This window comes from Eucyclogobius newberryi, unplaced genomic scaffold, assembly GCF_026437365.1.
Source record: "Eucyclogobius newberryi isolate DKJ021-1_F unplaced genomic scaffold, fEucNew1.0.hap1 SCAF_9, whole genome shotgun sequence".
Taxonomy (NCBI): Eukaryota; Metazoa; Chordata; class Actinopteri; order Gobiiformes; family Gobiidae; genus Eucyclogobius; species Eucyclogobius newberryi.
The window spans coordinates 2,735,140-2,751,660 of record NW_027316532.1 but is presented as its reverse complement, the minus strand read 5'-3'; positions in this window follow the sequence as shown (position 1 = coordinate 2,751,660).

Below are 16,521 nucleotides of genomic sequence, written 5' to 3'. Positions count from 1 at the left end.
TTGAGAATGACTCTTGGATGAAACGTTTATTTTTTTCTAAAACAGAATCCAGATGATAACAACTGAATCTTTTTCTACATTTACTTACACTACATTATTGTGACTGCAAATATCAGCGTTGCCTAGAACAAATTAACAGTATGCAATACCAGAACCATCACTAACAAACCATCATGATAAAATATGTTGATTTCACATTTATTTTAAGTTTAATTGCTCTAAGGACACGACAAGACAAAATGTTCTGCGTTGGTATGATGTTATTATTATTTTTAGTTGAATTACTGCTCTAGTCTTTAACAACATGTTCAAATCAGCTAATTTAAAATGAACAATAAAAAAATATGTGGTGGCAGATTTTGCATAACCGTTTCATTAAATTTCAATCTTTTTTTGCTGCTGTTTATTCCTCATTCATCAGGACTAACTTGAGCTGTGTTATTGCTCTGTCAGTTAAACATGCATAATAGATTACTTTTTAATTGTGTTCCGCCTATTTGTAATGCATTATTAATGACTCACTAATATATCCCCATGTATGCTTAATAAATATCTAAAACATGGTACACAAATTCTGGTTATTCTTTTCAAGTTGGTCATTTATTCAAGCTCGTGAGTTTCCGTAGTTCTGAATCATTCATTTCAAACACTCCACAAGGATTAATTGTGAATTGTTTTGTTGTTGTCAAACTGTCAGAAGTTTATAACTTTATTTAGGACGCATCAAGAAGCAATGGCACATTCTTTTAGCAGCTGGCGACATAAGGAAAATAAATAACTAACTACTTGTGGGACTGTTTGGTGAAATTTGTCATTCTGGGTTTGATTGAGACAGAGTTGTTGAACAGTAAACACATGCTTTAACTTGAGTCGTGATTTTTTGCCCTGATTAGTGCAAGGAAAGGAAAAGTACAAACAAATAAAAGTTAAACAAAATAAACTAGCTGAAAATACTGAAATATTGTCAGTCAGTGTCATTCATATCTATGTTAAAATTCACTGGGAAACGTTATTGAAGTGTTCCACAGTATGGCTTTGAACCTCTTCATGGAGACAAACAAGTGACGCCACCAGGTCAAGTGACAGGTCAGATCTGTGGAGAAGCGAATCCGCTCACAGTAAAACGTGTTTTTCAGCCGCAGACCGGGCAGCCGACTGTCGGACAGTGGCAAACTTGTAGCGCTGCCTTCAGCGTAAAGTGTGGTGGCCTCAAAGTATGTCATTCAGGGAATATGGTGCAGTGGGCGCTAACCCGTCCCTGTTCACGGCTTGGGGTGTCGGCTTGTCACGTCGCTCTGGTCCTTAACTCGGGAGTCAAACATGCCTTTCATCAGAGGTAAGCAATCTTAATACAGCTGTCAGTCTTGTGTTCCAAACTAGAGCTTATGTCGAGTTGTTTGTGCAGTTTGGGGTCCTTCCGGGAAGCCGGCCTCGGTGGGCATTAGGGCAATAGCATACGGACCTCCCCTTCTTCCACCTACTGATTATATTTGATGAAACTGATCTGGGACAAATAATTGTAGCCTTAATGTGAAATGTTGACAATGCTGGACGTAAGTGCATTGTTAAGACTGTACACCATCTGGAACAATGTAACGTGTAACTGTGCAGAGGACCAGACAACGGCATAGTATTATCTAATGAGTTTCACTTCCGTTATAGTATTGTAAGATATGATTTTATTTAACATTCATTTCTGTTTGATTTACTTGGGGAATTTATATTTGATTATAGTGTGTTGCGCTTATTTTATTTTGGGAACATTAATGCTGTATATTGTTTCAGTACAAGCCTTTTTGTTGACGCACAGGAAGTCGATTGAGTTGAGAGCAGGTGAAATAAAGAGACGGCTGCTCAAACCATGGATGTATTATAATATCTGGATAGGGTACGCCCCCTCTGCCTCTGGCTCCAAATTGAGTAGTGGCCACTTCGCAGAATGCAGCCTTTTGGTCGGACCATTTCAGGAGTTCGGCCTCTAAAATTACCAAACATGCTAAATTGTTTTTAGTCTAAAAATAAAGTAGAAGGAATTTCACTCTTCAACTGTTTCTAAAATACTTAAAAAATACATTTTTAACCTCCCGGTGAACGGTGTACGCGCACCGAGCGCGCACGTAACCCTCATGAACGAGCCTCAGAAGAACACGTGACGGAAACTAAACACAAACAGAAGAATGTGACGAGACAAGACCACGATACACGTAAGTTGTGTTTGTATGTCATTCCTCACGTTTCACACATCGTTCCATATGAAGTGTAAAACAACGATTACACAGTTAACACAAGTTAACACGAGCTAACACGAGCTAACGTAAGCTAAAGTTTAGCTACACAAAGATGCAATAACACGTCGTGATGGCTCGTGCTTCTGCAAATAAATAACTAATTATTTCTCTTACTAAATGTTTTATTAGACAAGAGGTTATGCACAGATCAAGGAAAACTAGAGAAAGAAGGGAAATAAAGTGATGTTTGTATTATGTGCTATAAAACACAACCAATAATTCAAATATAACCTGCTGAAATGGGTCATATCTTACATATATAAATGTAAAGGTGTTTAAAAGTGACAGTGCTGTACTTACAGGGGCTGAGACGACATTTGAGGTTTTATTACATATTTCATAATGACGTGTGCTGTGTTTAAACAAAGCACACGCTTGTTTTCTATAGGAATGTCATGGATTTACTTCCATGGAATATGTAGAGATTTAGCAAACATGTCAGTTATGTTCTAACTTCTAAGGTTTAAACTTATGCATAAATAAATGACTTTTGGTTCTAGCTTTAAAAATTAATGTGAAAAGAGGAACTTTTGTGTTACAGAGCGAAATGTAAATCTGTCAATAACATATTCCAGCTTTTCTCTGTTAAATGTGCAGAATATATCAATGTTCTAATGAGTATCTTTCTCATCTTCAGAGTGCTGACCAGTGAGTTTAGTCTGTCTGTGCTGTCCAGAGCTCTACAGGTCACTGCAGGTCACTACAGGTCACTGCAGACCTAATCACTGCAGACACAGAGTCATCTCAAGTAAACTCCTGACGACTCCAAAGCAAAAGGTATTTTAATAATAACTTCTGCCTCGACTAAAAGTAAACAGTGTAGAATCAGTATTTTGAATTTATAAAATGTCTGTTTTGTTATGACCAAAAAAACTAAATGATAATTGTTCTTCAAAAGAGCCACTGCTGTGTCACATGTGTCTGTGAAGCAGCTTCAGGACAAACATGTGAAGTGTATGTTCTATGACTTGTATAATCTAAAACATATGAAGTGTATGTTATATGACTTGTATAATCTAAAGCTGTGACATGTTCTGTTTGTCTCAGTCATACGATGGAGCTGAACGGTGCAGTTACTGAAGTACAGAAGACTGCGTAGCCATGGAAACAAAGTCTTGTTAAATACTGAGATATTCAGTATTTAACACAATAATGTCACATTCATGTGCATATAACTGATGTAAAAAGAGTGTTTATTTTACCATTATTATTAGTATTATTTTGTCTTACGCTGTTTTTATTTTATCTTTATTTCCCCCTCCATTCTTTATTAAGGTATGAGAGGTTCTGTCTATAGGAGTTTTTGTTTATAAGAGTTCTTCTATTAAGATCGATCTATTAAGAGTGTTTTTTAAACTTCCTATAAGTTTTCTGTCCTTTTCCTCTGGATCTACTGTGTTGCAACAACAAAATTTCCCCATGTGTGGACAATAAAGGAATACCTTATTTTATTCAGTTTGTTCTATTTGACTTATACAGGTTGTTTTATCATTGTTAATATTTTTATGTTGCACTGAATCACCAAAGCAAGTTCCACTGTTTGTGAATTCTGTTCTTTGACAATGGAATAAACCTTTTCTGATTATATTAATGATGATAATAATAATGAACATTACACAGACTCAAACTCCTTAATAAGGGACTCCCACATTGTAGCTTTAAAACTCATTGTAGCTTTAAAACTCAACTAAAACTGGCTAAAATCAATTTATCATTTGTAGTTATAATCAGATTTGCATTTATTGAACAAGTTCATTCATGTTCATTATTTGTATTAAATACATTAATAAACAAATGTGTTTTGTATTTATTAAAGATTGACATGATAAAAAAAAAACGACACAAAAGGAAACTGAATATAATTAAATACTGCTTAACTCAATTATGTAACAGAATCGATGATTATATTTTATATTTCTTCTCATCTGATTAACAAAAATGCATATTGGCCAAATTATATTATGTAAATAAATAACTGAAAAGTTAATAACAAAATAAATACCCAAACCAAAAACTACAGAAAATGATGAGGACGTTATTAAACCTCTAAATGTAATTCATTGTCATTAAACCAGACTTTTTTATCTTAACACTTCTTTATAATTCTCTTAAATATCAGAGCTTTACAACATGATACATGTATATTTATAGATGGATATAACAATCCATCATTATACGTTACGTAAACAGAATATTTCAAGCCGAATTATTCCAAAAGTCCATGTTGACTCTTCTCAGTCGTTCACGCTGCTGTGACGTGCGCGCTCCCGACGCCAAAGCCTCACGGCGATGACGTCACAAAAGTGGGAGGAGATATACCACTGTTCAGGAAGTAATGCGGAACTAAAAAACTTTTTTGGAACCATGCGCCAATGAGCAGCTCCATAGGTTTCAATGGCGGCCATCTTGGCTTCCGGGGGCTTGGCTCAAACGCTGTCCTGCCGTGGTCTATTTTAGCACAGGAAAATAACATTATAAACTCAACCGTAACCCGCAATACCCACTGCCTCAGAGACTGGTGAGCCACAAGAAATAAGGGTTACAGTATTTTTATAGGGAGCCTTAAAAAATATCAATGCAGGCTCCACGAGGTTTCTTTTAGTGCATTATACTGAGGGTGATAATGATAAATCTAAAATAAGAATAACAACAATTTGAATATCTCGATGGCCTCCCTGATGGTATCTGCTGCTCTCTGTGCCTATGACCTCAGCATTGTCCCAGTCCAGGAGGTGGTCAGAAATGGAGGAAGGGAAGGGCAGAGCGCAGCTGAAACTTGTCACGGTGCAACTCTAAAATACTATTAGAATTCCTACATTTATCAAAACGTTAAGACTTAATGAACCTGATTATATACTGATTGTAATTAGGGGATGTCTTGCTGCTGATGTCTCAGTTTTAATATTCACTTTTCTTCTAATAAGGCGGATTATATCTTTCTTATTAGAAGATAATGTTTTTAATTAATCGAACTAACTAAATTTAACCTTTTGTATATTGGTCTCTGTCCAAAGCTTTAAAGTCCTAACGAACCTGTGTGACCTGTATAGAGCAGGGTCAAATAATGAATTCGAGGGTTCCCTGTCCCTTGCTTTAAAATCAGGTGGTGTTGTTCTAAATGTGAGGTAAAAACTGTGGGTACAAAGACAGCTTTACAGCTCGTAACGCTACATAAGGAATGCTCACGAGGATTTATGGATTTAAAAACAGCACAGTTAACCTCTCTACTTTAAACTTTAAATGTAGTTTAAATGTAATTTTAAATAAGTGTTTTTGTGAGGTTGGAGCAGTAGCCGCGGTGTGTGACCTAGCGAAGTCGATGTCGGACACTGTAATATTTTCTGGTCCCCTGCCCAATCGGATCAATGCTGAATTGTACAGCCGTCTCTCAGCATTCAACAACTGGTTATCCAGATGGTGCCCTCAAAACAACGTTGTCTTTATTGATAACTGGAGTGCGTTTTGGGGAAAGCCCGGGCTCATACGCAGGGATGGCATCCATCCGACTTCGGAGGGTACATCCCTATTAGTTCAGAATTTGACCGATAGTCTTAGTCGTGTTAAGTGACCATCTAGGGATGAGCCCCAGGTGCAGAGCAGCAGTTCAAGACGCTCCTCTGTCGCTGAACTCTCGCCCGTTCTGTTACATGTGAAGTGTTCAGATTCAAGACAGATAGAGACTGTGTGTGTCCCTCGTGTCCCTCGTGTCCCTCGTACAAATAATGCCAAAAAGTCACATCTCAGAAAAAATATTTCAGGCGTCAGACCAAATAACTTAAGGAAAATAACAATCACAAATACACAAATGAATAAACACGTAAAATGTGGACTGCTAAACATTAGAGCAATTTCCTCCAAATCGCTCTTAGTTAATGAATTAATTAGTGACTATAACATAGATCTTCTAGCTCTAACTGAAACGTGGCTTCAACAAGACGACTACGTCAGACTAAATGAGTCCACCCCACCCAGCCATGTTAACTTTCAGACTGCCAGGAGCACAGGCCGAGGTGGTGGTGTGGCAGTGATCTCCCACTCAAGCCTACTCATGAGCCCTAAAACTAACAATGCATTTCACTCATTTGAAAGCCTTATGCTGTCAATCACATGTCCAAATATGAAAAACCAAAAAGGAGTTTTGTTCATAGTTATCTACCGACCTCCTGGTCCCTATTCAGAGTTTTTAACAGAGTTTTCTGACTTTATATCAAACTTAGTGTTAGCCTGGGATAAAATAGTTATAGTTGGAGACTTTAATATCCACGTGAACATGAGTGATGACGCTCTCAGTAATGCCTTCAGCGCCTTGTTAGACAGCATTGGTTTCACTCAGAATGTAAATAAACCGACTCACACTCACAAGAACACTCTGGATCTTGTCCTAACGTATGGAACAGAGATTAGTGACCTCATTGTCCTCCCTCAAAACCCTATATTGTCAGATCATTTCCTAATTACCTTTCAGTTTATTCTGAAAGATCATCCAGTCCCACAAAATAAAGTTATAATGAAAAGGACAATATCTGAAAAATCTATCTCAAAATTCAAAGAAATAATAGAGCCAATATTCAGTGACATGTCATGTGATCATGTCATGTGATCATGTCATGTGATCATGTCATGTGATCATGTCATGTGATCACGTCATGTGATCCTGCTGAGAATAGTTTTAGTCCCAGTTTAAGTGATCAATGTGTCGACTTGACCATGAATTCTCTGAAGTCTGCTCTTGACGTTGTCGCGCCGTTAAAACAGAAGGTCATTAGGCCAAAGCGCGCCTCCCCATGGTACAACCAAGAACTGCGTTCACATAAACAAAAAGTTAGAAAGTTAGAGGGATTATTTCGTCGCTCTCACACCGAAGAATCCCTAAAAGCATGGAAAAGTTGCCTGCTGTCCTATAAGCAGGCTCTGCGTAAGGCCCAAACCAGATATTATTCAAATCTAATAGAAGTCAACAAAAGTAACACTAAATTCCTTTTCAGCACTGTAGCTAGGCTTACAAACTGTCACAGTGCAGTAGAGCCCTCAATCCCAGCTACACTCAGCTCTGATGATTTCCTCCTATTTTTTAATAATAAAATAAAAACAATCAGAGATAAATTAGATGAAATTACCCCCGCTATTAGCCCTGAACTAGCCCAAGCTGTAAATCTAACGTCCCATATAAATCCACCTGTAAACTTAGAAAGGTTCACAGCTGTTGATCAAGCAGAGATAACTTCAGCCATTATGTCCTCTAAAAGCTCAACTTGTGTCCTAGACCCCATTCCAAGCAGACTCCTCAAAGACATTCTCCCCCTAATTATAGACCCTATTCTTAATATAATAAATACTTCACTCGAAAGTGGCTATGTTCCACAGTCCTTCAAACATGCAGTCATTAAACCTCTTCTGAAAAAGCCTAATCTAGATCCCGACCTATTGGTAAACTACAGACCTATTTCAAATCTTCCCTTCGTCTCTAAAATCCTTGAAAAAGTTGTAGTAAAACAGCTTTGTCGCCACCTGCAGGACAATAACTTATTTGAAGTTTTCCAGTCAGGGTTCAGAGCCCACCACAGCACTGAAACTGCACTAGTTAAAGTCACAAATGATTTGTTATTAGCCGCTGACGATGGACTGGTCTCAATCCTGGTTCTGTTGGACCTCAGCGCAGCGTTTGACACCATCGACCACAACATTCTACTGCAGAGGTTAGAATGTGATGTAGGTGTTGGAGGAACAGCCCTCAGCTGGTTTAAATCCTATCTATCTGATAGGTTCCAATTTGTTAATGTAAACCAGAGCTCCTCACCAAGCTCTAAAGTAATTTACGGTGTGCCACAGGGTTCGGTACTCGGTCCAATTCTGTTTACTCTTTATATGCTGCCATTAGGCAACATGATCAGGTCACATGGCATTAACTTCCACTGCTATGCAGATGACACTCAGCTGTATTTATCAATGAAACCTGATCAGAGCGATCAAGTAGACAGACTTAGTACTTGTGTGAAGGAGATAAAAACCTGGATGACACTAAACTACCTGCTTCTTAACCCTGAAAAAACCGAGGTCATTGTGCTGGTCCTAAGCATCTACGAGACGCTCTATCTGAGCAGATAGTAACACTGGACAATGTCAGTGTAGCCTCCAGTTCTACTGTAAGAAACCTTGGAGTCTTATTTGACCAGGAGCTCTCATTTAAAGCTCATATAAATCAAGTCTGTAAAACAGACTATTTCCATTTGCGCAACATCGCCAAAATCAGAAGAATCCTGCCTAAAAGTGATGCCGAAAAACTTATCCATGCATTTGTAACGACTAGATTAGACTACTGTAACTCCCTGCTTGCAGCGTGTCCTAAAAGCTCCATAAAAAGCTTTCAACTGGTTCAAAATGCAGCAGCAAGATTACTAACAGGAACAAAAAGAAGAGAGCACATTACGCCAGTGCTGAAGTCTCTTCACTGGCTCCCCGTCGAGTCTAGAATCAAATTCAAAATTCTACTCTTGACCTACAAAGCCATAAATGACATGGCCCCATCCTACCTCAAAGATGCTATAGAACCATATCATCCAAACAGAGCTCTTCGCTCTCAGAATGCCGGCCTTCTGGTGGTCCCAAGAGTCTCTAAAAGTACTGTAGGAGGTAGAGCGTTTAGCTACCAAGCTCCTGTGTTATGGAATCAGCTCCCGACCCATGTTAAATATGCTGACACAGTCTCTTCATTTAAGTCCAGGCTTAAAACGTTCCTCTTCGAAATCGCTTATGGTCAGAGTAGTTAGGAACAGAAACATAAACCCACAGCTTCAGCTACGCTGCCCTAGGAGTAACTATGCTGGGGGAAGTATGACAGCTTGAGCACTATCCTCTTCTTCTTCTGACTACTTATGCTATCAAACAATATTTATTTTTTGATTCCACTTGCAAACTGTTCACCGCCTTCTTTTTCTTTCTCTCACTCCTGAGGACCTGTGGACCCAGATGCCCCTCCCCTGGTGAAGTGGTCCCTGCCCTGTGTGGACGGTCCCTCATCTGCCTGAAGAGTGGCTCCAGTTCGCCTCAGTCGGTCCCTCATCTGCCTGAAGAGTGGGTCCAGCTCGCCTCCGACGGTCCCTCATCTGCCTGAAGAGTGGGTCCAGCTCGCCTCAGTCGGTCCCTCTTCTGCCTGAAGAGTGGGTCCAGCTCGACTCAGACGGTCCCTCTTCTGCCTGAAGAGTGGGTCCAGCTCGACTCAGACGGTCCCTCTTCTGCCTGAAGAGTGGGTCCAGCTCGACTCAGACGGTCCCTCTTCTGCCTGAAGAGTGGGTCCAGCTCGACTCAGACGGTCCCTCATCTGCCTGAAGAGTGGGTCCAGCTCCAGTCTCCTCGTGTCCGTCTGTCCGTCTGTGAGAGTCGGATCTCTCCTTCACTGGAACTCCTCCAGGTTTCTACGCTTTTTTCCCAAAGAGGTTTTTTTGTAGTTTTTCCTGGCCGAGAAGGAGAGTCTAAGGACAGAGGACCCTGGGACATTGTCCCTCGCCACCACAGACATTGTCTGACTTCATCGCCACCACAGACATTGTCTGACTCCATCGCCACCACAGACATTGTTGATTCATTTCTCCCTGTGGCCCTCAGAGGCAACTGTTGTTGTGATTTTGGGCCTTACAAAAATAAATTGATTTGATTTGATTTGAGAAGAGGAGCTTGTTAACAGGAATGTGAATGGAGCTGCCTAAACTTCAGGTGTTACATTGTTACAACGGTTTTAAACTAAATTTAGCTAAATATGTGCCCTTCAAAAGGACATATAGTTAAAGCACTTTTCCAGACAATTTCTCTTTTTCGTTTGTTTTCAGTATTATTCTTTTAATATACAAAACAAAGCAAATGACCATAGACCAGACACAGAGTTAACACATATTTGTCCCATTTGGTCCAAAGTCCAAACATTTTTTTCATCCAGACAAATTCATCATTACCAACATGATTGCCATTAAAGAGACTACAATATTGGCATTTTAGGCCATAAACATGCCAGATAGCTACATGCCACTCCTCAGTCAGTAAACTCATCAATAGCAGATAAACCTGATGCATGAAAAACTGCATGTAATCATCACCCAGCAGGAGTTTTCTTTGGCTTACACAATCAGGAAGAGCTTTTTAGCTGAAATTGGCAATTTGTATTTTTAAATCTGAATAATTCTGCTCAAATTAGTCTGCAATCAGGCGCTTTTGTTGACAACTAAATATTACAGTTCAATGTAGTTTCTTCTTGGAGATTAGCTGTTGTGACAAGATATCTAATTTAATAAATACAAGATAGACAAATTAAATGCCATACTATTATTATTATTTTAAGCTATATATTTCCATTGCCATGGCAGATCATAGATGGTATTTCTAGTGTTAAATTGAAAATTACATTACATTTTCTAATGTTTCATATCATCTAAACAACATTTTCCAGCCTGCAGACCATACATCTCCCTCTCCGTTCTCCTGACAACACACCCTCCATAACACTTGTCATGTAGCTGCTTCATGTCCTATTACTCCGAACTGGAAAGGTCTCCGCTCGTCTTTTCATTTCATTTTTCTCCATTTGTCGTTCTCATCACTCCCCCCGTTTTTTTCTCAGTGTGACGCACAATAGCAGAGTTCTCGGAGGGTTCAGAGCCCGGGGTCAGGGGCGTTTCAGGGGCCGCTCAGAGGAGGTGAGAGGACGGACTGAGCTGTCGATCCAGGGACATGAGGAATGGAGACACGAGAAGGAAGGTGAAGAGAGTATGACCAGACACCTCACATGCGCTGTGCAGAGGACCAGACAACGGCATAGTATTATCTAATGAGTTTCACTTCCGTTATAGTATTGTAAGATTTTTATATTTAACATTAATTTCTGTTTGATTTACTTGGGGAATTTATATTTGATTATAGTGTGTTGCGCTTATTTTATTTTGGGAACATTAATGCTGTATATTGTTTCAGTACAAGCCTTTTTGTTGACGCACAGGAAGTCGATTGAGTTGAGAGCAGGTGAAATAAAGAGACGGCTGCTCAAACGCTGTCCTGCCGTGGTCTATTTTAGCACAGGAAAATAACATTATAAACTCAACCGTAACCCGCAATACCCACTGCCTCAGAGACTGGTGAGCCACAAGAAATAAGGGTTACAGTATTTTTATAGGGAGCCTTAAAAAATATCAATGCAGGCTCCACGAGGTTTCTTTTAGTGCATTATACTGAGGGTGATAATGATAAATCTAAAATAAGAATAACAACAATTTGAATATCTCGATGGCCTCCCTGATGGTATCTGCTGCTCTCTGTGCCTATGACCTCAGCATTGTCCCAGTCCAGGAGGTGGTCAGAAATGGAGGAAGGGAAGGGCAGAGCGCAGCTGAAACTTGTCACGGTGCAACTCTAAAATACTATTAGAATTCCTACATTTATCAAAACGTTAAGACTTAATGAACCTGATTATATACTGATTGTAATTAGGGGATGTCTTGCTGCTGATGTCTCAGTTTTAATATTCACTTTTCTTCTAATAAATAGGCTTGTCACCCCCAACCCCTAATGAGTACGAGTGGTAGAAAATGAATTAATGGCTTTTGTAGCAAAGTCTGTTTCTGCTTCTCTTCCAGCTGGAAAGCCGGCACGTTTTGGTTTGTGTGCAGTTTGAAGTGCATGGATATTGTCTTCAGCACCTCAAAGGAACCTGGCATATGTCTTACAACTTTTCTGGCGTCTTGTGGATACACACTTTTATTTAAACATTTTAAAAAACAAAAACAAGAAACAACAAGACCAGAGATAAACCAATTGGGTAAAATAAAAAAATAGATTTAGGAAAGTAAGGCATCCAAAGAAAGCTGTTTCATGAGGCTTTTTTTTTGCTCATCACTAGTTTCATATTTACAAAGAACGTTTAAGAAACTCAGGTTGTCTCCGTGTGGGCGTGGCCTGTGAGCTCATGCCTGCATCAGCTCAGGTCAATCAGGTGTGTAGCCCCACCCTCACACACCTGCCCCGCCCTCACCTGCTGCACATGTCCAGTGCAGACGAAATAGTGCAATGCGAACTGCTGTACAACACAGTAGTCAATTAGTAGTCTTAGGTTTAAACCTACAAAAAAGTAAAGATGAGGGACCACACAGTCAAGACTGTTTTCCATTTATTGAGAATGATCATTTCTGTTCAGTAAGTAAGCTTCAAAAACAATAATAGGCAAGGCCAAGGAGTAGATACATACAGCATCATTGCAAGTGTGCACATGACTTCAGGAGGCATGACTTAAGAATGCATGACTTCAGGGGGAATGATTTCAGGAGGCCCGACTTCAGGGGGCACGACTTCAGGGGGCACGACTTCAGGGGGCACGACTTCAGGGGACACGACTTCAGGGGGCACGACTTCAGGGGACACGACTTCAGGGGGCACGACTTCAGGGGGCACGACTTCAGGGGGAACGACTTCAGGGGACACGACTTCAGAGGGCACGACTTCAGGGGACACGACTTCAGGGGGCACGACTTCAGGGGGAACGACTTCAGGGGGAACGACTTCAGGGGACACGACTTCAGGGGGCACGACTTCAGGGGGAACGACTTCAGGGGACGCGACTTCAGGGGGCGCGACTTCAGGGGGAACGACTTCAGGGGGCACGACTTCAGGGGGCACGACTTCAGGGGGCACGACTTCAGGGGGCACGACTTCAGGGGGAACGACTTCAGGGGACACGACTTCAGAGGGCACGACTTCAGGGGGAACGACTTCAGGGGGCACGACTTAAGAATGCATGACTTAAGAATGCATGACTTCAGGAGGCTCGACTTCAGGGGGCACGACTTCAGAGGGCACGACTTCAGGGGGCACGACTTCAGGGGGCACGACTTCAGGGGGAACGACTTCAGGGGACACGACTTCAGGGGGCACGACTTCAGGGGGCACGACTTCAGGGGGAACGACTTCAGGGGGCACGACTTAAGAATGCAAGACTTCAGGGGGAATGACTTCAGGGGGCACGACTTCAGGGGGCACGACTTCAGGGGGCACGACTTCAGGGGGAACGACTTCAGGGGACGCGACTTCAGGGGGAACGACTTCAGGGGGCACGACTTCAGGGGGCACGACTTCAGGGGGCACGACTTCAGGGGGAACGACTTCAGGGGGAACGACTTCAGGGGACACGACTTCAGGGGGCACGACTTCAGGGGGAACGACTTCAGGGGGCACGACTTAAGAATGCATGACTTAAGAATGCATGACTTCAGGAGGCCCGACTTCAGGGGGCACGACTTCAGAGGGCACGACTTCAGGGGGCACGACTTCAGGGGGCACGACTTCAGGGGGAACGACTACAGGGGACACGACTTCAGGGGGCACGACTTCAGGGGGCACGACTTCAGGGGGAACGACTTCAGGGGGCACGACTTCAGGGGGCACGACTTAAGAATGCATGACTTCAGGGGGAATGACTTCAGGAGGCCCGACTTCAGGGGGCACGACTTCAGGGGGCACGACTTCGGGGGGAACGACTTCAGGGGACACGACTTCAGGGGGCACGACTTCAGGGGGAACGACTTCAGGGGGCACGACTTCAGGGGGAACGACTTCAGGGGACACGACTTCAGGGGACACGACTTCAGGGGGCGCGACTTCAGGGGGCACGACTTCGGGGGGAACGACTTCAGGGGACACGACTTCAGGGGGCACGACTTCGGGGGGAACGACTTCAGGGGACACGACTTCAGGGGGCACGACTTCAGGGGGAACGACTTCAGGGGGCACGACTTCAGGGGGAACGACTTCAGGCAGGGGACACGACTTCAGGGGGCACGACCTCAGGGGGCACGACTTCAGGGGGCACGACTTCAGGGGACACGACCTCAGGGGGCACGACTTCAGGGGGCACGACTTCAGGGGGCACGACTTCAGGGGGAACGACTTCAGGGGGAACGACTTCAGGGGGAACGACTTCAGGAGGCACGACTTCAGGGGACACGACTTCAGGAGACATGTTTGGACCAAAGTGATCCCATTGGCCCACGACACCACATGACCTGGATTTACAGGCTTGTGGTTTAGTGTGATATCTAGTGGTAAAAATACTATACTGCGTCAGAACAAAAACATATTTATTCATGAACAATGTATTTATTTAAAGAGATTATATTTATGTATTAATAAATAAAGTTGCTGGTGCCAACAGGGGCTTCTGGTGGTCCTGTTGGTTGGTTTTGCTTCAGGCACATTCAGAATTTAGTTTAGTTTTATGTCTTCTTGGGCCTTGTTCAGGCTAATGAAACCTAGGCTTTTAAAACACGGGTCCAACAGTGTGGATTGTCTCATAATGCTAGCGCTTTTATTATTATTCACTACACAGCAGCAGGGCATTTTTCGAGAGCTGCTATGCAACAACATTTTCCAAATTCGTGGAGCGTGTTGAAACAGAATGGTGCAACATCATTATTAAAGAAATCACTTTTGAGACGGACACTCTCTTTCTGATAAAAAGGTGACAGGTGAGTAAAGACAGGCACTTGGCAGAATTTAACTGCAGCAAGAAATGGAGCCAACATTGTGGTGGTGGTGTGTGAATTCCAGTAATGGTCCCATCACAAGACATTTCCGTTGTTTTGAAGAGCGTGAGAGCTTGTTACGTGATCTATTTGTTTTCGGCCTGAGACTTTATTGCGTCTTATAAAGCATTACTGTGGTTATGAGGATGTGGAAAAGAAACATGGCCCTCTTACTTCAGATGACTTTCTTTTCTTCTTTTATTTTTTTTCAGTTTATTTTGCCAAAACAGCAATCGCTTGTCACAGTGATCAAATTGAAGATACATGCATGCTTAGATTTTTTTTTTTTTGGATAAAATGGTTCTGCACAACAGTTCTGTGTTCGTAATCGCTCTCAGCACCCTCAGAGCTTCTCCTCCTTTACAAAAAATAACCTCATATTCACAGAGAAATAATCATAACTAGAAAATTTGCAATGGCTGAAGTCTTTGCTAGAGTGTCTGCGTCTCTCCCTCTCCCCCCCTCTCGCTGGTTCCGTCCCAAAATTCTAAAGAATAAAGTCTAAAGAATAAAGTCTAAAGAATTCCGCAGACACTCATAATGCCCAAATTAATTTAAATGGGGAAAACTAATACTTTTGAAAATTCAACAATTCTGCAAAAAGTACAAGTTGTTCAAATGTCAAAAGTGATAGCACACGTACTACTGTGAAAGCGATCGTAATGAGGTATAACATGTTGAAATCGATTGAAGCGTTAAGGAGTTGAAACTGGCTAAATGGAAAATCATGGAAAATATAATAATAAAAAATATGTGAAATACAAGAACATATAGTGTCTGCTTGACATCACGCAGACACTCAAATATCAAATTAAATTAGACGTGCTTTGACAAGGAAAGACACCGGGGAGCGAAAATGTGCAAAGTCATTACCTGTGAAACAGACTAAAGCCTAAACTATCAAAGCAGGTTCAGACAAAACAAATAAACACACACAAAAACATTATTAATAGGTTATATATCTAACAAACATTTCTTAGGCTAATAAAGAGTATTGTTCTGCGTACATTTTAAAAAACACTGTGGCGCTTGATTGTCGTTGCAGTAAAAGTTTCATCTGTTTCATCTGAGTTTAAGAATAAAACAAAAAGCAGATGGATTTGTTTGGGCTTTGGACCTTGCATTTGGACTAATAACGGGATTTATTTTCAAAGAGCTGGTTGAGTTTGCAAAGTTGTCCTGAAACACAAACATCAGCGCAAATAGAACCAGGCTAACATTAATATCAAAGGATTTCTGTTACTCGGTCGGAGCTCACAGAAAACAGGATGATTGAAAAATTCAGAGTCAGAATCAGAAGGTTTATTGCCATTGTCAATGAACAAAATTCACAAACATAGGAGATTGCTTTGGTGATTCGGTGCAACATAAAACAATGAACAATGATAAAAAACAACATATATAAAATCATAGTATAAAAATAATATTTCAATTTAAGATAAAAATAGGCTTACTATGTACACAACATTTACAGTTAAATTGACAGATGTAGTGCAGAAAGTGAACAGTGCAGTGAGTGATTAAATTATAGTTAAAGTGACAGTGTTTAAGAAGAGTTCATGATCCAACTGTTCTTGTGGCGAGAGGTTCTGGTCCGGATGGACCGTAGCCTCCTGCCTGAGGGGAGTGGCCTCCTGCCTGAGGGGAGTGGCCTCCTGCCTGAGGGGAGTGGCCTCCTG